Source organism: Symphalangus syndactylus, chromosome 9 (genome assembly GCF_028878055.3).
Source record: "Symphalangus syndactylus isolate Jambi chromosome 9, NHGRI_mSymSyn1-v2.1_pri, whole genome shotgun sequence".
Lineage (NCBI taxonomy): Eukaryota > Metazoa > Chordata > Mammalia > Primates > Hylobatidae > Symphalangus > Symphalangus syndactylus.
In genome coordinates, this window is record NC_072431.2 from 130,371,081 (window position 1) to 130,396,776 (window position 25,696).

The 25,696-nt window shown below is 35.9% G+C and overlaps 1 protein-coding gene across 13 annotated transcripts in view; it reads left to right on the plus strand.

Moving 5' to 3' along the window:
• Positions 1 to 25,696, plus strand: part of PTPRD (protein tyrosine phosphatase receptor type D) — a 2,314,079-nt gene that overhangs the window by 1,283,795 nt on the left and 1,004,588 nt on the right. The window lies entirely within an intron of this gene.

The following is a 25,696-nucleotide window of genomic DNA, read 5'->3' on the forward strand; positions in this document are numbered from 1 at the left end:
TCATCACTCAAAATATTTTTTAAGAACATTATCTAGTGTCTACTGTTATCTCACAGTAAAGGGCATGGAATCTGTGTTCTTTAAGCATTAATAAAGTTGAAGAAAACTCATCTCTTAGTTACAAAAAGATGAAATGGGGTCATAGAGAGTGTAATCTCTGAATAAATCTTTTTCTCTTGCAAATAAAGATTTTGGTTTTTTTGTTTTTGTTTTTTTGTTTTGTTTTGTTTTGTTTTGCATGAACTTACAAACAATAAAAGTAAGTAGCCAGCCATATTATCCTGTTTCTGTGATGTCAAACTGGGATGACTCTTGTTGTCATTACCAAGTTTTGATGAGATACGTTACTGCACAATTGGAGGTGGTTTTGGGAAAAGGATAGCTGAATTTTCCCAGAGCCACTGTTCATTATTTTCTGACAGATGTTCTCAAAGAACAAAAAGATAAAGAAAGAAAAAAAGTGTTTTCCTCATGGTGTCAACTTTTACCCAATCTTCAAGTTTCACTCCTCATCCCTTTAACCAAAGTGATCAAAAAAGGCTAGGCGCGGTGACTCACTCCTGTAATCTCTTTACTTTGGGAGGCCAAGGCAAGGGAGTAACTTGAGGTCAGGAGTTCAAGACCAGCCTGGCCAACATAGTGAAACCCTGTCTCCACTTTAAAAAAAAAAAATTAGCTGGATGTAGTGGTGGGCACCTGTAATCCCAGTGACTGGGGAGGCTGACATGCGAGAATCTCTCAACCCCAGGAGGCAGAGGTTGCAGTGAGCCAAGATCATGCCATGCGCTCCAGCCTGGGCGACAGAGCAAGACTCCGTCTCAAAACAAACAAACAAGAAAACAAGAACAACAACAAAAGAAAATGTGATCAAAAAGAAAATTTGACCAAGTTTTGCTCATAATTTCTGTGAGATTTCATTATAAACACATATGCTAAATCAATAGATTTAAAGTTACCAGCCAGGTTGAAGCATCTGAACAGAAAGCAGAAATTGAGTTTAAAGAAATATAATAAGATGGAATGGAAATCTTTTCTTTTCACTTTAAAATTGGTTAAGCTGGCTCCACTTTAAAGGTCCTGATATGAAACAACAATCACAAAAGATGTCTAAAAGTGAATCATGTAAGTGACATAGCACATACTACATGTAAGAATGAATGTAGTATGTATGGTCCTACATGCTACTATTTGGCAGTGTCTCTTCTTCCTTAAAACTTCACCATTCTCCCTGTTTACTATTAGCTCTGGTAAATAGAATATTAAATATAAGTGTTAAAAACTCAACTTTTTTGCTAACTTTAAAATTTTTGATTTGTCGTGTTGGATTCAAATCTGCTTAATCTAAATTCACAGACTTTAATATTAAATGGAATCATCAATAGCAAGCACTCTGTTGACTCAATAGACACCACAAACACTATGTACATCAAGCTTGTCCAGTCCACGGCCCATGGGCTGTATGGGCCCAGGGCGGCTTTGAATGCTGCCCAAAACAAATTTGTAAACTTTCTTAAAATATTATGAATTTTTTTGTGATTTTTTTTTTTTTTTTAGCTCATCAACTATTGTTAGTGTTAGTGTATTTTATGTGTGGCCCAAAACAATTCTTCTTCCTATGTGGCCCAGGGAAGCCAAAAGATTGGACACCCATGATGTACAGGCTACCACACATTTTAAGCTGAAGATGGACTTAATTGAAACATGGTACCGTGTATTATCCAGTGAAAAAATAGAAGTATCCTTGAGCTTTATCCTTGAATTATAACAATACAGGAAGTATTCTTATTATTATTTCCCACATTTCTCATTTTGTGCTTTGTCCTAGAATAAACCTCTTGCAATAGAAACAAAATTTCAGTGAATACGAGATGTTATTACTATCTGTCATGGATATGGCTATTTAAAAGTGCTTCTTTTTATACTATGTGCTTTGCTACATATATCTTCATGTACTTCTTGCAAATTTCTCTGAAAACATTTGTAGATTTATCATTTAGTGTCTTGGGTTGTGCCACAAGCGTAAATTTTTTAAGAAAAAAGTGGAAAAAATTACTGGAACAAATGTCAAATAACTGTTTCCATTTCGGTTGTTTTAGACGCTATGGGAAGCATATTTAATACTTTGATTGCTTATCAAGAAAAACAGACTAGAACAGGGAATATTCCAAAAGCAGTAGCAGAATTGAAGGAATCTGCTAGAGGCAGATTTAATTTACATTCTTGTTGTTTATATATGGGATTTCTTTTTTAATCTTTTTGCTTCTACTCAATATAAATGAGTCTGTGATTACTGTTTAATAATTTACCAAGAATTTCAGTAGATGGAGTATTTTCTGCCCAGGAATCTATATAGGATTGTTCTTGCTAAACTACAGAACAGCTGCATGTTTTAAAATCAGTTGAACTCTTTGGTAAACACAGACTGAGTTCCTTCTATTTTGTCCCTTTAGCTTTGTGGCTTATTCTCAAAGCCATACACTGCTCCCAACCTAATAGTGACTAAGACACTGCTACTTGGTGACGGTCTCTGATACATAGGTAATTAGCTTCTGGGACAAGAGAAGTGGACTGCTCATGGTTACTAACTCCTCTACACCAGAAGGCTCAGATAGCTTTAAAAGTTTTTGTAAGGTGAAATAGTTTCTTCGAGTAAATCATGAAAAAATACTTTTTTTTTCCCTCTATCTTGCTGGATGCCTGCATATTTCTGTTTGAGATTCTTCTACCTTCAATCCCTGGTATTTATTTTCTGGTTTATTTTATTTCAGGATTCATTTGTCTTTATCTTACTTTCTCATTAAAAAAAAAAATCTTCAATGCTTTCATGCTCGTCATTTTTATTTAAACGTTGCTTTTATGGTAATTTATATTCTTTTCATTTTTCTTCTTTATTTTCTGAAGATTAAGGGTTTGAATATTTGTATTCTAATTTTAATTATTCCCCCTCACTTACTAGCTTTGCAATCATAGAAAAATCAGCCAATGTCTCTGAATCTCTGTTTTCTAATTGATAAAATGAGCATAAAGGTAGAGTTATACGCACAGCAACTTTTATTTCAAATATTTCATAATTCTTTCTTAATTGTTTCATTCAAACCCTTCTTGAAAAAAAATTTCAATCCATGGGTAATTTCATAATTATATATACTTTCTTATTCTCCATTATCCACATGAATTATTATTTCCTCCTATTGTCATCAAAGAGATATTTAAGTGAAAGATCACAGTATCCAAAGCTAAAAGGTACAGCTACCTGGATGGGCTCCTCTCCTTCCCTTCATTAAGTCACACTTTCTCTGTGCCTCATTTTCCTCAGCCCTCATAGTTACATCAGAGTTATTGTGGAGTTCGCTTAAGAGAATACATATGGAATCGTGAAGCACATCAAAAAGCTTATCCACCAAGATCAAGTTGGCTTCATCCCTGGGATGCAAGGCTGGTTCAACATAAGCACATCAATAAACACAGTCCATCACATAAACAGAACCAAAGACAAAAACACACGATTATCTCAATAGATGCAGAAAAGACCTTTGACAAAATTCAACAGCCCTTCATGCTAAAAACTCTCAATAAACTAGGTATTGATGGAACATATCCCAAAATGATAAGAGTTATTTATGACAAGCCCACAGCCAGTATCATACTGAATGGGCAAAACCTGGAAGCATTCCCTTTGAAAACTGGCACAAGACAGGGATGCCCTCTCTCGCCACTCCTATTCAACATAGTGTTGGAAGTTCTGGCGAGGGCAATCAGGTAGGAGAAAGAGATAAAGGGTATTCACTTAGGAAAAGAGGAAGTCAAATTGTTCTTGTTTGCAGATGACATGATTGTATATCTAGAAAACCCCACTGTCTCAGCCCAAAATCTCCTTAAGCTGATAGGCAACTTCAACAAAGTCTCAGCATACAAAATAAATGTGCAAAAATCACAAGCATTCCTATACACCAACAAGAGACAAACAGAGCCAAATCATGAGTGAACTCCCATTCACAATTGCTACAAAGAGAATAAAATACCTAGGAATCCAACTTACAAGGGATGTGAAAGACCTCTTCAAGGAGAACTACAAACCACTGCTCAATGAAATAAAAGAGGACACAAACAAATGGGAGAACATTCCATGCACATGGATAGGAAGAATCAATATCGTGAAAATGGCCATACTGCCCAAGGTCATTTATAGATTCAATGCCATCCCCATCAAGCTACCAATGACTTTCTTCACAGAATTGGAGAAAACTACATTAAAGTTCATATGGAACCAAAAAAGGGCCCGCATTGCCAAAACAATCCTAAGCCAAAAGAACAAAGCTGGAGGCATCACACTACCTGAGTTCAAACTATACTACGAGGCTACAGTAACCAAAACAGCATGGTACTGGTACCAAAACAGAGATATAGACCAGTGGAACCGAACAGAGGGCTCAGAAATAACACCACACATCTATAACCATCTGATCTTTGACAAACCTGACAAAAACAAGAAATGGGGAAATGATTCCCTATTTAATAAATGGTGCTGGGAAAACTGGCTAGCCGTATGTAGAAAGCTGTAACTGCATCCCTTCCTTACACCTTATACAAAAATTAATTCAAGATGGATTAAAGACTTAAAGGTTAGACCTAAAACCATTAAAAATCCTAGAAGAAAACTTAGGCAATACCATTCAGGGCATAGACATTGGCAAGGACTTCATGACTAAAGCACCAAAAGCAATGGCAACAAAAGCCAAAATAGACAAATGGTATCTAATTAAAGAGCTTCTGCACAGCAAAAGAAACTACCATCAGATTGAACAGGCAACCTACAGAATGGGAGAAAACTTTTGCAATCTACCTGTCTGACAAAGGGCTAATATACAGAATCTACAAATAAGTTAAACAAATTTACAAGAAAATAATCAACCCCATCAAAAAGTGGGCAAAGGATACAAACAGATGCTTTTCAAAAGAAGACATTTATGCAGCCAACAGACACATGAAAAAATGCTCATTATCACTGGTCATCGGAGAAATGCAAATCAAACTACACTGAGACACCATCTCACACCAGTTAGAATGGCAATCATTTAAAAGTCAAGAAACAACAGGTGCTGGAGAGGTTGTGAAGAAATAGGAAGGCTTTTACACTGTTGGTCAGAGTATAAACTAGATCAACCACTGTGGAAGACAGTGTGGCAATTCCTGAAGGATCTGGAACTAGAAATACCATTTGACCCAGCCATCCCATTACTGGGTATATACCCAAAGGATTATACATCGTGCTGCTATAAAGACACATGCACACGTATGTTTATTGCGACACTATTCACAATAGCAAAGACTTGGAACCAACCGAAATGTCCATCAATGATAGACTGGATTAAGAAAATGTGGCACACATACACCATGGAATACTATGCAGCCATAAAAAAGGATGAGCTCATGTCCTTTGTAGGGACATGGATGAAGCTGGAAACCATCATTCTGAGCAAGCTGTCACAAGGACAGAAAACGAAACACTGCATGTTCTCACTCATAGCTGGGCATTGAACAATGAGAACACTTGGACACAGCAGGGAACATCACACACCAGGGCCTGTTGTGGGGTGTGGGAATGGGGGAGGGATAGCATTAGGAGAAATACCTAATGTAAATGACAAGTTAATGGGTGCAGCAAACCAACACGGCACATGTGTACATATGTAACAAACCTGCACGTTGTGCACATGTACCCTAGAACTTAAAGTATAATTAAAAAAAAAAAAAAGAGAATGCATATGGAACTGCCTAAGAGAAATCAGATTATCTCATGGTCACTATTATGAGTAGTAGTAAAGAAGCCAATTTGTATGCGATAAGAGAGTATGATGGTTCTTGAATTGCTATCAGATATTCATTCAACAGTGGTTCAAAATGTTAGAAAAATTCTTAGAAAATAGACTATTAAAAATAAATGGAAGCACTAAGCCGGGCACGGTGGCTCACGCTTGTAATCCCAGCACTTTGGGAGGCCGAGGCGGGTGGATCACGAGGTCAGGAGATCGAGACCACAGTGAAACCCCGTCTCTACTAAAAATACAAAAAAATTAGCCGGGCATGGTGGCGGGCGCCTGTGGTCCCAGCTAATCGGAGAGGCTGAGGCAGGAGAATGGCATGAACCCGGGAGGCGGAGTTTGCAGTGGGCCGAGATTGCACCACTGCACTCTAGCCTGGGCGACAGAGTGAGACTCCGTCTCAAAAAAAAAAAAAAAAAAAAATGGAAGCACTGAATGTAGAGTTAGACGACCTGGTCCACATCAGATTATATTGATTAGCATTGGCATATTACTTAAGTTCTCTAAGCCTCCATTTTCCCAACCTTAAGGTTAGGATAATTGTACTTCTACCTAACTCTCATGGTTGGTTCAAGAATAAAATTAGATGATAAGTAAAAAAGATTTGATTAAACCAACTCAGTGAACTTTGTAAGCATTATTATTGATTTAACAAATCATATGAAGTCTTGTCTTCGTCTTTTTAAAAATAAAACCAGTGATTTTTCTCATCCTGATAAAATACAGAGTAATGATTTGGATGGTATAATTAGGAAATTCCTTTCAAATATTGCGCTATAATACAATAGCGCCTTCACAAATACATCATTCTGATATATTCTGGCTATAGTAAAGTGCCCTAGGGTATTCACAATACCCTAATGTTGCAAAAAAATTTGTAAACAGTAACGTAAAAATTTGAGTGATTCTTTCAGACTAGCACTAGTAATGTATTTTCTTGGAAGGTTTGTATATTATTTTTAAAAACCTAACAGAATAGAAATTTTTAAAAATCATTTGACTCAAGTAAATGTGCATACAGAAATACTGTGGAATATGTCAAGGTGCAAATCTTGGTTTTAGGTAGGTCTCCACACTTTCTAAATGACTCACTCTTACATGCCAGTATAGTAGTGCCTGTTCAAATTTTCACAACAAAATTACAGATTACTAGATGTCAGAGACCCTTGAAGTCTCTACAAAGCAGTTGAAACCGCAAGTGCTAAATTCCCTCATACCAAGGATCTAGAGTGTTCCTGTAGCATTGCACTGACTTACTCATTTAATAAAACAAGGCAGTGATCCAAGTCACGTAGCTGAGATCCTGACATGCATATGTTACTCCTAGACCCTTGCTGCTGTATAAATGTGCTGGATGTGTAAGACAATACCAAAATGGTGTATTAAATAAGCCCAGGTATTTGAGAAATAGCATGGTATAGTGACATATTTAAGGTGTGCGCTGAAATCAAATTCCACATCTTGCCACCAGCTATGTGACTTGGAAATGTATTATTTAAACTCTCTGGACTTTAGCATTCTTTTTTGTGCAATAATGAATATACTCTTCTCACAGGAAAATTGTGAATTATGTATGGCAATATACATAAAACATGTATATAATCCTTGGTCTAGAGCAAATGCCCAGTAATCAGTAGCTTTTATCATTCCAAAGTTTAGTAGAATATGAAGACAATTAATTTTACTGGTGAAAGTCGTAGGACTCTACTGGTTTGGAATGTTTAAAAACATCTTTAAGCTACAATACTTTAAGACCATTTTGTTGACTGAACTCAAAAGCATGTCCATTTTCCAGGTCATGGGTTTGCCTGTACACTTAGAGCCTTGTGTAATTAAAATAACTGCTTAACTATTCAGGCCTTGAGAAATCAGAACTTCTAGTGATTTGCTAATTATTTATGGCAAATACTTTTAAGACTGTAATACTTACCAGAGTGTCTTGCCGCTAAATATTAGATGACAGATTAATGTATATTTTAATGAGAGCAATAAGTACCTCAATCAAAATCAAGTTAATTAGCTCTATTACCATAAAGTTAGTAAAATAGATGGCATATATTTAGCTCTTGCTGTGTGCTAACCACCTTACATGAATTATCTCATTTAATCCTCTCAACAACCACATGACATAGACCCTACTACAACTCCCATTCTACAAATGTAGAAATCAAGAAAGAGAAAATAAATAACTTTGCTAATGTTACATCGCTACTAAATACTGGAAAGCTAGATGAAAATGGTCAATCTTTGAAGCTAAATATTTTAATTACTATATTTTCTTAGCATGTTTTTACGGAAAAATCAGATACACATACATGGCATTTTAACAAAAACAGAGTCCCTTTTTTTTTTTTTTTTTTTTCCTCAATGGAGTTTTGCTCTTGTTGCCTAGGCTGGGGTTCAATGGTGTGATCTCGGCTCACTGCAACTTTTGCCTCCCGGGTTCAAGCGATTCTCCTGCCTCAGCCTCCCTAATAACTGGGATTACAGGCATGCACCACCACGCCCGGCTAATTTTGCATTTCTAGTAGAGGCAGGGTTTCACCATATTGGTCAGGCCAGTCGCGAACTCCCGACCTCAGGTGATCCGCCCGCCTCGGCCTCCCAAAGTGTTGGGATTACAGGCGTGAGCCACTGTGCCCAGCCCAGAGTCCTCCTTTAATGAATTCTGAGCTTTGGAGATAACTTTTAAATGTCTTTAGGGCCCAAATAGTATATGTACCACATATATCAGAATGATGAGAAGAATCAAAATATAGCTTGAATTTTGTATCTTTATTTCATACGTAGATTTTACAAGAAGATATCTAATGCAGTGATCTTAATTCGTATCTCACTGTTGGACTCACAAATTATCATTAAATCCTTTTCACTGATGCTGTAATCATTGGCTTCTATTTTTTGAACATTCACTGACCCATATTGTTTATTAACAGGTATTGAAGGCAAGCAGGCAAGGTCTGTTCACTTTCTTGGTGCTTGAAGGAGCCTATTTAGGTCATTTAGAGGACAAATTCTTATCTGGCACATTTCTGGCTTTTGGACAAAATACAAATTCTCAATCAAATTAAAATATGAGTAGCTGAAGAGAAATTGGAGCCCTCCCATTACTCCTCCCAAATATGTAGAGGTAACATAAAAGTAGAAAGCTTAGAAGCCAAATAATGTGTTATCCCACGGAAATGTCTACTCGATTGAACTACAAGGATGAATAATAAACTAAGAGGAGTTTAGACTTGTATGGTTTTACTGTCTTATGACTCTTTGGTCACTAGAAAGGTCTACTCAATCCAGGCAGTGTGAGAAGATCAGGAGGATAGTAGATGAAGGATGGGAAGGGTAGTTTTCCTCAGAGAGTCGGTGTAAAGGACTGGTGTGTACTACAGATGTAAGTGAAGTGTGAACAGAGACCAGGAGGACTCACCAATCATTTATAACAATATTTCGTTTTCTCTCCTGCTTTCTTCCTTACTTTATTTTAATAATTGGATAATATATTATTTCTAAAATGAGGATTTTCAGGAACAGGCTTAACTTTTTGTGTATAAGTTTCATCTCCAGTATATGGGGTTCTCACCAAACATAGCTTTTAAATAAGAACCAAATACCCAATCTTAGCACCTTTTTCTCTGTATTGTCTATGGGTGATGATCTGTGAGGGAAAAAAAAGTAGATCTTCCAAAGTGTCCTTTTTATTAAAACTTGGGAAAAATAAGAACAAAAGGAAGAAATAAAATATGGTGCCTCTAAATCTAGAATAAACAAAACATTTTTGACATTACAAAAAGGCATTCTTATATACCTAAATTTGAGTTGATTTTTATTCTATTTCAAATAAAACATTATTATTCATTTAAAACAAAAATGAGGTACTTTTTCAGAATTTTTCAAACATTAGTGTTGAACTTCTTAGCTAATACATCTTTAGGAAGTTTCCTTTTTGGAATCAATGATATAATTGAAGTGAAAATGCCACTACTATTTCACTTTACTATTGTTAAAAAAGGACTTTATGTAACCATGCAGTTACTTAATTCAAATTGTATGGGAATAAAATTTGTTATAGAGACTGGTTAAATTAAATGTAAATTATTCAAAAATACTTAAATCAGACCAGCTGGTTGTTATGAGGTTCTTTGGTTGTTCTTGTTGTAATTATCACTACTCCTAGAAAATTTTAAAGAAACTTTTGATGACTATAGGCTAAAGTGCCTTCTTTTTGGAATTTTTGAGTACTTAACTCAGACTTCTGAACTGCCAAAGAGCTACCTCTAAGAAGAGGTGTTTAGATTCTACTATACACTTAGTAAAGTATGAAGAGTAGAAGACATATGGGGAAATGAGCCTATGTATTTTAATTTAACTCTTTGGTAGAATTTACCAAGCCGATTGTATAACATTTAAATTACCAGAATTTCTGCTAGCCTGAACTAACAAATGCTGTGTCACTTTGGCACAAAATGTTCTCCACATCTGTGTGTTTTCATCTTTTATTTTTATCTTTGGCCAACTAAAGATTGTTTGAGTTTAATTTTCTTATTACATAACAAGGAGAATGGCAGTGTTAAAATAGCAGTCCTAGCAGATTAACATTCAACCCCTCACTTGATTTATGGAGAAACCAGGCTGAAATCTCAGGCACTCCCAAACACTGGAATTTAGCAAGTAATACAAGCAAAGCAAAAGCACAATTGCAATCTGAGTATATTAAAGAAAAGAAGAAAGGCAGCATTCATTCATTCTGTTTTCAAGGGTGAGTCATTCACCCTGTGCCACTGCTGAAGTGAAACATTTTTATTGATTTGCAGATTAAGAATCTACTTAAAAAGTGATAAATCAATCCTTTTCGTCAAGCCTATTGCAGCCTGTTCAGGAACTTGAAAGCAATCACTGCTGTTTGAGGAAAGCTTACTTAACTTGTGTTTCTTATAATGATAGAGGAAACTATAGTTCATAATGAAGGCACTGTATATTGCACATCTTGACGAAAAGTCAGAAGATTGAGCTGGCATAAATCAATACATGAATCTGGAAGCCTGCAGGTGGGATGAAGAGCAGAGAGTTTATCTACTTTGATTATCATTGCATTTGAAAGTTAACAAGGAGCTCATCTCCACTGTGAGCTTCAGTACACATATTACTGCTGTCCACAATATTATATTATGATAAAAGTAGATTAGATTAAAAGTAGACAACTATCTGGATGTTGTCTGTGTTGTATTAAAAAACATAGGCTATGATTAGAAATTGAGATACTTTTATCAAATCCTGAAATTTGAGTCTGTGTTTATAAAGGGAAAAAGTGATTATACTTTAAATTCTTTAAAATTGTTTGCAGAAAAAATTAAAATCTAGTGTTTTCTAAGATAGATCTAAAGTATTTGGATGCTGGTAGTATTATATTTTGTGATACTTTGGTCTCTTTGCACAAACTGGAGCTTGGAGGTGAGAAGAAGAGACAAAAATACCATTACTTCAAACTATGATCATTTCTTGGAATTTTAGAATCTCACTTTATAGTCTACTTTGTTTGACTTTTAAAAATATTAGTCAATTCCGATATTACAAAGAAGTTCACTACATTCCTGACTCTTAACTAGCACATAGGAAAGTGGTTTCATATTTACATATTTTAATTGTGGCAAACTTGTTTTTAACAACTACCGAGGGAAAATACCTTTTTTGTTTGTTTGTTTGCTTGTTTTGTTTTTTGTTTCTTTTTTTCACGGAGTTTTTGCTCTTGTTGCCCAGGCTAGAGTGCAATGGCGTGATCTCGGCTCACTGCACCCTCCACCTCCCGGGTTCAAGTGATTCTTCTGCCTCAGCCTCCCAAGTATCTGGGATTACAGGAATGCACCACCACACCTGGCTAATTTTGTATTTTTAGTAGAGACATGGTTTCTCCATCTTGGTCAGGCCAGTCTCAAACTCCAGACCTCAGGTGATCCGCCTGTCTTGGCCTTCCAAAGTGCTGGGATTACAGGCATGAGTCACTGCAACCAGCTGGAAAAATACCTTTTTTAATATTTTTTTCTTCCTGACAGATTATTATTATGAAAATGCACATTAACAGGATGAAAAAAATTTATTAATGTCATGAATTTTGATCAGGTCCATTTTATACCTGTGGTGATCCATGGCTTTGTGCTTCAGGTAAATAAATTTTTACTTTATTGCATAGAAAAATTATTAAAGGATTTAGGAACGTGGAATAACATAATCAAAATTGTAATTTTTTTCAAAATATAACATTGGCATCAATGTGGAGTATAAGCTCTAGAGAGTCAGGACTGGAAGTAGGAAGACCAGATAGAAGACTAATTAGTGCAGGCCATAGATGCAATAGCAATGACTTATGAGGCACAAGCAGATGTGACATTTAGGAGGTGGGGTAGACAGAACTTCATCCCTAATTGTGGAAAAGAGTTAAAAGAAAGACTAGGGCACTTGCATTCACCAACATAGAAAACTGAGAAGGAAAAGCAAAGTTTTAAGGAAGAATAATAAGTTGTGTTTTAGAAATATTGAGTTTGACACGCTTGTGAACCTTCCAAGAGAAAAGAGATATTTAGCAGGTGGTTGAATGAATGGGATTTTAGCTTAAGCTTGTGGACTAGAAGCTGTTAGTAAATAGTAATAGGTTGAAGCATAAGCATGAGTAATGCCATTCTTGGAAAGCCTATAGTGTGAGCAGAGGACAAAACCTGAAACATAACCAATTTTGAAGGAGGAAGTGAATGAGAAATCTCTTATGTACTTTCAGAGAAATGAACCAGTAGAAAGTAAAACATTGAAATTATTGTGACAGAAAATAAACATTGAAACAAGCTTCTAGATTAGTATATGCAAATAATAAAAGACCAGAAAACACTTGAGACACTTTCCTTGAAGAAGAGAAGGGCCATGTTTTGTCAACATTGTAGAGAAAGAAATGAGGGCAGATTCCTCTATAAGTGACTTTGTAACTTTAGAGACAGAGAGTTTGTTCCTGATGACCTCAATATTCTCAGTAAAGTAAGAGACAAGAGTTCTTGCCAAATCACAAATCATTCACTGAAGACTTATAAAAGAATTATTGTGTAGTCCCTGGGGAAATTATTTACCATACAATGACAATAATTTGGTAAATGTACCTGATTGATTGTGTTTTAATATTTCATGTATTGTTATTCTATGTGGATACCAGGAATGCTGGGCATCTTTCCGTGCATCCAACTTTGCTCACTTAATTTCATGCTACAATTCTTGGAAGAAAAGTGGCATAGTTGATTGGGCTATTTTGCTCTTAACCTACTCTTTCCCTACAAAAGCCCATTGGAAGATTCATGATAGGGTAAAAACTGGTCTTGTGTGTACATGTCACAAAGAGTTATTTGGTTAATCATGTCCAATATTCTTTATTTGGGTCAAGCAATGTCTTGTTTGACTTATCTATAGATTACCCTAATAAAAGTCTTGTTTTTAGAAAGGGATGTCCTCTGTCACCGCTCCTATTCAACATAGTGCTGGAAGTTCTGGCCAGAGAAATCAGGCAGGAGAAGGAAATAAAGGGTATTCAATTAGGAAAAGAGGAAGTCAAATTGTCCCTGTTTGCAGATGACATGATTGTATATCTAGAAAACCCCATCGTCTCAGCCCAAAATCTCCTTAAGCTGATTAGCAACTTCAGCAAAGTCTCAGGATACAAAATCAATGTACAAAAATCACAAGCATTCTTGTACACCAATGACAGACAAACAGAGAGCCAAATCATGAGTGAACTCCCATTCACAATTGCTTCAAAGAGAATAAAATACCTAGGAATCCAACTTACAAGGGATGTGAAGGACCTCTTCAAGGAGAACTACAAACCACTGCTCAATGAAATAAAAGAGGATACAAACAAATGGAAGAACATTCCATGCTCATGGGTAGGAAGAATCAATATCGTGAAAATGGCCACACTGCCCAAGGTAATTTATAGATTCAATGCCATCCCCATCAAGCTACCAATGACTTTCTTCACAGAATTGGAAAAAACTACTTTAAAGTTCATGTGGAACCAAAAAAGAGCCCGCATCACCAAGTCAATCCTAAGCCAAAAGAACAAAGCTGGAGGCATCACCCTACCTGACTTCAAACTATACTACAAGGCTACAGTAACCAAAACAGCATGGTACTGGTACCACAACAGAGACATAGATCAATGGAACAGAACAGAGCCCTCAGAAATGATGCTGCATATCTACAACTATCTGATCTTTGATAAACCTGACAAAAACAAGAAATGGGGAAAGAATTCCCTATTTAATAAATGGTGCTGGGAAAACTGGCTAGCCATAGGTAGAAAGCTGAAACTGGATCCCTTCCTTACACCTTATACAAAAATTAATTCAAGATGGATTAAAGACTTACATGTTAGACCTAAAACCATTAAAATCCTACAAGAAAACCTAGCCAATACCATTGAGGACATAGGCGTGGGCAAGGACTTCATGTCTAAAACACCAAAAGCAATGGCAACAAAAGCCAAAATTGACAAATGGGAATCTAATTAAACTAAAGAGCTTCTGCACAGCAAAAGAAACTACCATCAGAGTGAACAGGCAACCTACAGAATGGGAGAAAATTTTTGCAACCTACTCATCTGACAAAGGGCTAATATCCAGAATCTACAATGAACTCAAACATATTTACAAGAAAAAAACAAACAACCCCATCAAAAAGTGGGCAAAGGACATGAACAGACACTTCTCAAAAGAAGACATTTATGCAGCCAAAAAACACATGAAGAAATGCTCATCATCACTGGCCATCAGAGAAATGCAAATCAAAACCACAGTGAGATACCATCTCACACCAGTTAGAATGGCCATCATTAAAAAATCAGGAAACAACAGGTGCTGGAGAGGATGTGGAGAAACAGGAATACTTTTACACTGTTGGTAGGACTGTAAACTAGTTCAACCATTGTGGAAGTCAGTATGGCGATTCCTCAGGGGATCTAGAACTAGAAATACCATTTGACCCAGCCATCCCATTACTGGATATATACCCAAAGGACTATAAATCATGCTGCTATAAAGACACATGCACACGTATGTTTATTGTGGCACTATTCACAATAGCAAAGAGTTGGAACCAGCTCAAATGTCCAACAACAATAGACTGGATTAAGAAAATGTGGCACATATACACCATGGAATACTATGCAGCCATAAAAAAGGATGAGTTCATGTCCTTTGTAGGGACATGGATGAAACTGGAAAAAATCATTCTCAGTAAACTATCGCAAGGACAAAAAACCAAACACCGCATGTTCTCACTCATAGGTGGGAATTGAACAGTGAGAACTCATGGACACAGGAAGGGGAACATCACACTCCGGGGACTGTTGTGGGGTCGGGGGAGGGGGGAGGGACAGCATTAGGAGATATACCTAATGCTAAATGACGAGTTAATGGGTGCAGGAAATCAACGTGGCACATGGATACGTATGTAACAAACCTGCACATTGTGTACATGTACCCTAAAACCTAAAGTATAATAAAAATAAATAAATAAATAAATAAATAAATAAATAAATAAATAAATAAAAAGTCTTGTTTTTGATTTGAGGATAAGTTTGTTTCAGAAGCTCTACATATATTATAAATGATTTTTCTAATAGCAGAGTTTTAAAGTTTTCTAACCTGAAAAATGTGTCTGCAATTCAGTCAGTTCATATTTAAGATACTGTTTGCTTGTCGGATGTTGTATTTCTCTGTGGTAGAAACAGTGAGTATAAGAGAGAGGGTACGGGAGAGAGAGAGGAGAGGGAGACATAGAGGTGGAGAATCATGCTTTATCTGTGTAGTAATCTCGTGGACTGAAAATCTCATAGAATAACGTACTTTATAGTGGTATAAGATGAAAGATGAAGGGTGTTTTCAAGCAAGCACATCCTAATTGACTGTCAATATGTAAAGTTTTCTTTAGGATTCTATGGACAAGAGTGTGCACTAAACATAAAGCTTTATGATATAAATTGCATACTGGTATACCTTATTTTGTTTATGTGGACATCTAAAAGATTCACATGGGCACAGATATATGTCAATTAATTAAAAATTTATTGAGAAAATTCGGAAGAAAAGCTTTTTGTAGCTGAGGTTCTTTGTGTAACTTTTTAGCATCTCACATGTAGCAAAAAAAAAAAAGTTGTCTGCTACTATAATACAGAAAATTATATGAAGGAACAGTAAAAACATAAGGATTTAACCCCAGATTCAACTTGTTTCTAGTCACAGAGGTTTTTTTTTTCTTCCTTTGTTTTTTAGACAGTTATGCACTGGCAAGGAATATTCTACAGTAGCAAATGTGTTTATGATTATAATAAGATGGAAGTTAATATATAAAGCATGATCCATAAGTCAATAAATCAGTATATTTAGGGAATCAAAAATTCAGTCGCCCCCAAAAAAGTGAATTTCATCAGACTAGGTTTTCACTCAGCCCTGTTTCAAAACTATATTTGGAATTACTGTGTGGTATATAGAAAAACATAGAATTTGGAATTGGATGGGTGGGCTCTTAAAATTCCATTTCTACAATTTTTAAAAATCTAATTATCCTAGATAAGTGTTTAACTTTCTGGCATATAGTAATATCCACTTTGTAGCAATATTGTGAATAATAAGTTGTATATACATACACACATACACAAAATCACAATGATATTGTAGCATTCAATAAGTTGTAGCTCCCCTTTTAATTTAGCTGTATATCAAATATGAGAAAATACTTCAGATAAGGTTATAAAAAGTTTTGGGAGTTATATATTACAACACAGTAGGCTTGGTGAAATTCAGCTTCTTTATCTTTTGCTGCTGAAAAAGTGCTACAAAGAAGAAGAAAGGGGAAATATGTTCACTGTAAAATAATGTGGTATAAGATCAATGAAAACTCTAAGTGACAACTTTAGTTGGCCTTAGTTAAAATGTTGATGTAAAAATAAAATCTAGGTGAGTTGTATTATAAATATTTAGTGATAAGATTGTATAAGGAGCTGGAATGAGCAGAAAGGCAAGATCAGGATGCTGACATTGACAAAGTAAATTACTGTAATAAATGTGATGGATATCTGGAGACACAAAGACGACGATGGACGAGGAAAATAAAGGTCCTTTGTGCCTGTTGTATTTCATCAGCTTATTTCAAACATATATAAAAATAAGTAAAACAGAGTAAATAGCACTAGAGATGTTTTAGATTCATTTTGTTAAATTAGAGAATGAAAATAAAAACCATTCATTTCGACACTGGCTCAGAGTTTATGGACAAATTGTTCACACACTGTAATTCAATCCCATTGCATTTATATTCTTTCACTTTAATTGAACAGGCATTTATTACATTCCTAGCATAAGCAAAACACTATACTAGGCACTGGAGACATAGGGGAAAAACAGGAAGCCTTTTACATCTCTCACATGTCAAGCTGCTACTCTATATTCATTTGATAACATTTTGTCAAGCTGGACCATGTGCCATGAAATCATAAACTACCAAAAACTGCAACGACAACAAAAAATCACCTTTATTCTTTGATGGGGCATTTAGTATTAATTTATGTCCATTTAAATCCCACCCATGTGTTTGACACCACAGAACTGAATTTTTTATATACTGCGTCATTACATGAGTGATGTAAGAACAGAACTTGTTTCTTCAACTCATTCAGTATTCTAATGAACTCAGAATACAAATTTTGTTCCACTAAAAATAATGGAATCTCACTATCCTACAGCCATTTAAATGCTTTAGAATAGAGCAGTCCTCTTTTTATTCCAGGAGGCGTGTACAATAAATCTCATTATGAAAATTACCATATTCAGACTATCTTAATAATGCACATGCCAATATCTCCACCACCTTCAAACAAACAAACAATGGTGAAAATTATGCTAGTACTGACAATAGGCAGGAAATGTTGAGAAATAAACTATTTTCCTCTTATTTGTTAGAGTAAAACAGCTTCTTTGCTCATTTAACTAGCTAAATGACAGCTAGATTTTGAACATTAAAATATACTGAGCACATGGAAAGAATCCACCGACAAAGGAATCTTGTTTCCATATCTGCATGCTTGTGTGCCTGAATATGTAAAGAAATCAACATGTGAAACCAAATTGGAATAAATTTTGTATGAGGATTAAAGAGATCTAGAAATCTTCCTAAAGTGTCATAAGCACCATTCCAATTCATTAGCTGAAGAACCATTGTTATTCTTTGCCTGTGGACTGAGGCATTGGTTTGAATAAATTTTTATCAGAAACCCTTTCGGAGATATAATGTAAACGCCTTATCTGCCTGATCTGCCCCCAGCAAAACACTCTTCCTAATTACTGTACCTAATGGCATCCACCCCTCATCCCCTTAAGAGAGATGGACTGCATTGTGCATTGAGTAGCTAGATTTGGATTCCGCTCTAACACTGGTATAAGCAGAAGTAAACAGAGGCTAGATTGCATCATTAGATGATTCCTACCAGGATCTCTCAACCCTTTGCTGGGTGAACTCTGAGGTCAAGTTTCTTGTTCTGTATCTGCTACTTCTTTACGCTAATTCTTTATTTCCAGGTGAACTCAAGACAATAGAGAATTATCTGTTTTTCAGGTACAATTGTACCACAAACTAAGAAAGTTTTCTTCAGAACTTGCTCTCCTCTAACTCTTAACTGCTCCAACAGAGATCATCTATACACATTTCAACACGTTTATATTAAATAATCTTGTTGCTCTCCTCTCAAATACAGTTAAGTCCTAATTTAACATCATCAGTAACTTACCGGAAACTGCAACTTATGACACACAGCAAAACCAGGTTTATCATAGGCTGATTGAGATAGTTAGGTTCCTACACTATTTTTTGGTCACAAAAACATCACCGAACTTCAAAATAAAGACCCAAAATGCTTCAAATATTAAACATTGACATAAATGTGAGCTATATATATGTTTAAGAAAGATTAATAAAAACAAGATGATTATTTACCTAATTTAGTGTCAATCCATGAGTAATGGTAGCCATAGTGGTGGTGGATTAAATCAAGGAATACATGTTTGCAAAGCAAAACTTGTAAGGATGTCCTGCTACTACCATGTAGTTCAAAAATAAACAATCACAAGTATGGCAGGCTTGCTGAGTGATTTCGTGCTGCATTGTTTATTGTTATGCATTTGTATGACTGTCAGATACTTTATGAATTATTTGACAATAATTTGTATTCATTCATTCATTCATTTATTTTCTAACATGCTTATTCCAGTTTAGGTAGAGGTTGGCCAGAGGCTATCTTGGCAGCTCGGGGCACAACACAGGAACCCACCTGGAACAAAATGACATCCCATCACAGGGTGTACTCACACCCACATTCACTCACTGTGACTATTTAGACACACCAATTCACCTAACATGCACATCTTTGGGATGTAGGAGGAAACCAGAGTATCCAGAGAAAACCCACGCAGACATGGGGAAAGCTGAAAACTCCACACAGACAGTAGCCCCATGCCAGAAATACATTTTTTTCTCTTCTACATTGAAAGAAGATGATGTTGAACAAAATGATGTTATTCAAAGACATGCTGTACAATGTAGAAGTCAGTCTCTGTGTTGAGTAAACAACTTTTAAAATCCCCTGTAATATGGAATTTTCTTAATCTTATGCATTGAATTCACATGGTTTTGGAATTAGAGAGACTCAAGTTGCTATCCCAGATGCTTCAACATTCTACCTCGATTACTTAATCTTTCTGAACTTCAGTTCCTGCAATTTTTAAACGGGTGGAGTAAAGCTGATACTTCACATCTCAGTTAGCTATTTTTAGGATCAAATGAAATACTTTGATTTGCTGAAATCAAGCTTAATGTTTATGATCTGTGAGGCACTAACTAAATGTGAGGGATTTTAATATTTTTAATTTGAAAACACGTTGAAGATACTACACTTACACTTCCTTTGTTGAGAATAAACAGGACTAGCAAATTAAAATTGCAATGTATATTGCTACATTTAGCATAATTTATAATGGATCTTAAAACTTATTATTGACACTGGTATAAAAAGTTAATGTGCAAGGTTAGGAATATTGTCTGCTGATTATAATTTAATTAATTGCTTTAAACATTCTATTTTTATCTACCTAGGATACAGTCAATGAACACAATTGCTTGCAAAGTACAGGTCAATTGGTTTCAGTGATTTTTCAGACAGAGGAGAGTTTGATTCTGAATTCTATTTAAAACAATGGTAGAGCTACAAGCCTTAAATTTCTATAATGATTACATTGTAGATTAAGGAACGATTTGGTTGTCAGAGAGGAATTTTTAGTCTCATTTTTACAGCTAATTATGGGGTGGGTTTAGAAAATCACATGCAAGAAAGCATCCTTCTAAATTCTCCTTAAGCAAAATGAAAATAGCCTTTACTTATTTTCTCTGCAACAGGGATTTTGGGGAGAATCCTGTTAATGTAATTCAGGATTATTAGACTTTCAAAACTTAGAAAATCAAAAGACACTGGAGCGATAGCCTTGTTTCCGAAGTTTTAGGGGGATGATTTTGTTTTATTTGTTTGACATTTATCGGTGTTTTCTTTTGTTTAGTTGTTAATATGCTGGTAGCTGTACATAATGTTCAGACCGCTCCTGAGAGTCAATACGTCTTTTATTATCTGACAACATAATATGATGATTTCGTATTTGACTTGGGTGGCTGCTCTACCGCTTCCTGGTTTTGTAACCTCTTATGTAATCTTGCTGCACTTTTAGTTTTTTTTTTGGAACTAAGAATGAAAACAGCTAATTCATTGTGTTGTTTTGAGATAATTTCATGAAAGCAACTAAACAAACAATAAATTCTAGTAATTGCTGGCCTTTGCCTTTTCCTATTTTGCCCTGTACAAACTTGGACTCAGGCAAGGGTTTGAATTCCGGTACTCATATTAATTTGCTAAGTTTGCTGAATTATTCACTCTCCTAAGAGCACTCACTTTCATAGTAAAGATGGGCCTCCCACTGAGAATGTTAGTTATTTATTTATCTGAGACACAGTTTCGCTCTTGTTGCCCAGGCTGGAGTGCAAGGGCGTGATCTTGGCTCACCACAACCTCTGCCTCCTGGGTTCAAGCGATTCTACTGCCTCAGCCTCCCGAGTAGCTGGAATTACAGGCATTAGCCACCACGCCTGGCTAATTTTTGTATTTTTAGTAGAGACGGCGTTTCTCCATGTTGGTCAGGCTTGTCTCGAACTTCCGACCTCAGGTGATCGGCGTGCTTCGGCCTCCCAAAGTGCTGGGATTACAGGTGTGAGCCACAGCGCCCGGCCCAGAATGTGAGATTATATGTGAAAATGCTTTACATACAGTAGGCATTCAATAACGGCTCATTAAATAGATTTCAAATTAAAATATTTCCTTCTGCCTTTTAAGCTGAAGACATGATTGTCAAATCAGGTTTGTTGATTTCTTTTAAAGAAATACAACAGAGGATCAGTTACCTTCAGCACCTTACTTGTAGACAGTACAGGCCAGCGAAGAGAGAATGGGTAAGGAGCAAGAGAGAAGAAGCCACAAGCAAGGCCTCATGCTACTAGTCTGCAGATTGGTGACAGGGCAGGTGCGGAAATGAATAAAAGTCTCAGCACTGCAAAGTGTGTGTCTGCCATCATGCTGCCTTGAAACCTGCCCCCACTATGGCACATCCTACTATGCTTCTTCATTAAATCCCCAAATGCTTTCTCTGTCCTCCTGCCTTCCTCTCCAAGCTGCACTTCACAAACATCAGCAGATCCAAAACAGTAACAACCTGTGTGACCTTGCTGCCTTAGTATACACAGTCTGGAAAAAAAGTGAGATCTGCAGGGACTCCTCTGTGAAAGTTTCTTTTCAGTGTAATATTTTATTTTCCCATTCAATTTGCAGAATGCTGGGGTAGTTGAGAAAGTTTTCAGATAAGCTTCCAAACCCTATAACATGATTTTAAACTTAATCCTATGTAAGGAAAAAAAAATCTTCACACCACTATAAGGAGGAAATCCATGATCCATCTCAAGCGACAGAGTCCTATTTAAATTACTCCATATTAAAACTGAGCTGACTTAAGAATAGAAGCAACTATTCCAAGATTGGAGAAAAAAGAATAAGTTTGGAAATTCTAATTTTAACAAATATGATAGTGAAATTCTTACTACCTGAGATGATGTCGCAGTATGGATGAGAGAGTACATTAACAGAATAACATTGTACCATTTTTTTCAAATATTCTCTACAAAAATTTTACAAGATAGCATAGACAAGATGGAGAGCCACAGATTGTACTGTGTATGGTGGGTTACTATTCTTTTAGAGTCCCTCTTTGTTGTGCTGGGAGAGTTTTCTTTAAATCTGTAGCCTCAAAGAAATGCATCCTGGCTGTATGAGACCAATAAAGTGAAATATTTGCACTGAGGACACCAAAATTATAAACATTAGAATATGTATTTTAATGCAGGCACATGAACGTACGAGATAAGGTAAAGTCGACAATTCTAGCAGCTGGAATAGTTTTTGCTTCATTGCTAGCACCTAATGTTGGCTTGTGACATTCTCCTGAAAGATTACATTCTTTGTTTTTTTTGGTGGTTTCTTTGCAGTGTTTCCATTCGTTTATTGACTGTTCATCTATACCTTTTAGGAAACTGGAGTATTTGTGCTGAGTTTGAGATTGGGGAGAGCAAAGAAAAATTAAAAAAAAGACAAAAAATGCGGTTCAGGCAGGAACAGGGCACCAAATCATTCTAGGGCTACATCTTAGACAACATGAACTTCATGATAAAATAATATCTTTTTTAAAGGAGGAAAGACTTTCAAATAAATTCCTTTTTTTATTTTGATTTGTACATTGCAGAAAGGCTGAGAAGAAAAATAAATGCCTAAAACAAATCAACTAAATTATCTGTTTTAATATATCACTCGTATAATTGCTATTAATGACATTTAAATATTACCTGATATTTCTGGAAAATGTACTAGTATATAAATCTCACCACAATAGTTTGAAGACTCTGCTTTAAATAACATGTAATGATATTTTGGGTCCCTAATGCTAATTAACCAGCATGCTTCACAGTGTTTGAGAATTTTGTAGTTTAAATAAATTCATGTGATAAAAATTCAACATTAAAATATTTCATCTGTAGAATACATTATGTTTTAAATTGTATCAAAATATCCATTTTAATAACTCTTTCCAAAAATAAGTACCTAATTATATATGTATTTTAATCAGGTGCCAGTAAATAGAAGATAAAGCTACTTTCAATCCATTTTTGGATTCTTTCCATTGATAGCGGTAAGATAGTAAATAGCAACCATAGATAGCAAATACCAGTCTTTAATAGGTTGGCTCTATTCCTGATGAGAGCAGATGAAGAATCACAAAAAGTGAATCTCAGTACAAAGTTCATCTTATGCTTCTCTTTCCAATGATTTATTCTCAAGAAATGATGCTTCAATAAGCAACATAATATTAAATGATGCTGAGACTATTAGTATTTTGGCCATCCAAAGACCGTTATAGTATATATTTAACATGTTATAGCAATATTCTTGCAATTCTCGTATCTGTAATCTGGAATGCCTGTAAGTATACAAACACCTGTTCCCTTTAAAATGTATTTCTAGGATTTGTGTCATGAAATCATGAATAATCTGAAAATGAATATGAGTTCTATGTCATTAGTTGGTGATATTACTTGATCACAGTCTGAGGATTAGGTAGGTATTTGCCCAAAATCACACAGCTAGCAAATGGTAGTGCTGAGGTTTGAACAGAGGATGTCCAATTTCAGAGGCCATGCTCTTAAATGCTTAGTTACAACGCATTAGGGATTGCATTAAAAAGAGCCTAACACAAATTAGATCACACATGGTAAGAGTGAAATTTACTTCAAAATGCCAGAGTTATACATTCTCTTTTTCATCAATTTGTTCACAGGCTGTAAGCTCAAATATTAAGCTGACTAACTGGCTAAAGTAAACCTAGAGAGTTCATAAACCCAGTTCGATGACATTTGAATAGAATTTTGCAGGATAGCTTGTCTGCTATTACACAGCGTGGGGAGGGTTATCCCAAGCATAAGGGGAGAACATAGGCAAAATCACTGTGGAGGCAAACAGAATGTGCTCCCAGGTTTTAATCTGGTGGTTCAGTAGAACTAGAGCAGACACGAAGTGCAATGAGGCTTTGGGAAAATGATACTGGTCAGTTAACAAATGATAGATCATAAATTTTTCTGTGTGTTAAGCTAAGGATTTTGAATTCTAATCTGAAAGTTATGCAGAGTTACTGAAGGATTTTCATCAAGGTTTAACTTGACCAGATTCGTAATTCAGAATGATCACTTTGGCACCAGCATAGAGAATTGTCTACGAGAGACCACTAGGGAGACCACTGGGGTAGTCAAGAAATAATGGGATTCTCCCTAAAGCAACAGTAGTTAGAATGGAAAAAAGGCAAAGACATGAGATTAGTGATATAACAGCACAGCCACTGATTGGATGTTAGGGATGAGAGATAGCTAAAGAAGACTTTCGGGTTTCTATCTTAGCAATTGCACCCTTAAGCTTATGAGCAAAGATGGTGCAGGAAAAGACATAGCAGTGGAGGTAAGCTAAAATTTAGGTTTGGATGAGGCTGTGGGATTTTCAAACAGAGTAAAAGAAGGATTCTTCACTTTCTAAGCTTGAAAGAAAGTATTGCTGGTACGTGCCTAGCCTCCAAGAGAGAGACTGAACCAAATTTATATAGTGTGAGCTACTCAAGTGGAAATGTTTGATCTTACAAGTGATAAATGAAACCGTTTTTCTCTCTATCCAAACAATTTTCAGCTAACTGCCATGTGTTTGCAATCATAGCTGGTTTCCCGAGTTTAGCTTCCCTAAAGCTTTTGGTTAACTTTTGAAAATTAGATTACAAAGCTTACTTGAAATGTCTCAGGAGCATCAATTCTATGTTGACAGGCTGGTTAATTCACATGTAATTGCCGAACAAATGTTAACAATTTGAATCTTACTTCACCAGCACTTTTTGTTTCTTTGAGAATGTCTTCACAATTTGTCAAATAAGATTTGTCTCTTCCTAGACTCCAGTTTCTTAAACATTAATCTCTGCTTTTGAGATATTCTAATGTACATGCCAAATACCATTACTCTTGCTTTAGCTGAGAAAATCTTGCTAACGATTTGGATTATAATAGTAAAATAGAATAATTCTTTGAAAGTTACTCTCAATGCTAACAAAGTTAGAAAGTTGGCTCCCCAAAAAGGAGAGTGTGTCTATTTATATGAAGAAAATTCATGACCAAGAATGCATTCAATAGCATTCCATTTTCTTTCATAAATAATAGCTACATGACGCTAAAAATGTGTGCCTTCATTTTCTCAGGTATATTCAGAGGATATTATTGATGATTTTAAAGAAAATATGTGATTTTTTTTTTTTTTTTTTTTGAGACGGAGTCTCACTCTGTCGCCCAGATGGGAGTGCAGTAGTGTGATCTCGGTTCACTGCAACCTCTGCCTCCTGAGTTCAAGAGATTCTCCTGCCTAAGCCTCCCAAGTAGCCAGGACTACAGGTGCCACCACACCCAGCTAGTTTTTTATTTTTAGTAGAGACAGGACTTCACTGTGTTAGCCAGGCTGGTCCCAAACTCCTGACCTCAGGTGATCCATCCACCCACCTAGGCCTCCCAAAGTGCTGAGATTACAGGGGTAAGCCACTGCGCCCAGCCGAGAAAACATGTGATTTTAAAGTACAAATATGTAGATGTGGTTCAATCTTCACTGGAAAATCAGCCCTTAAATATTCAAGAGT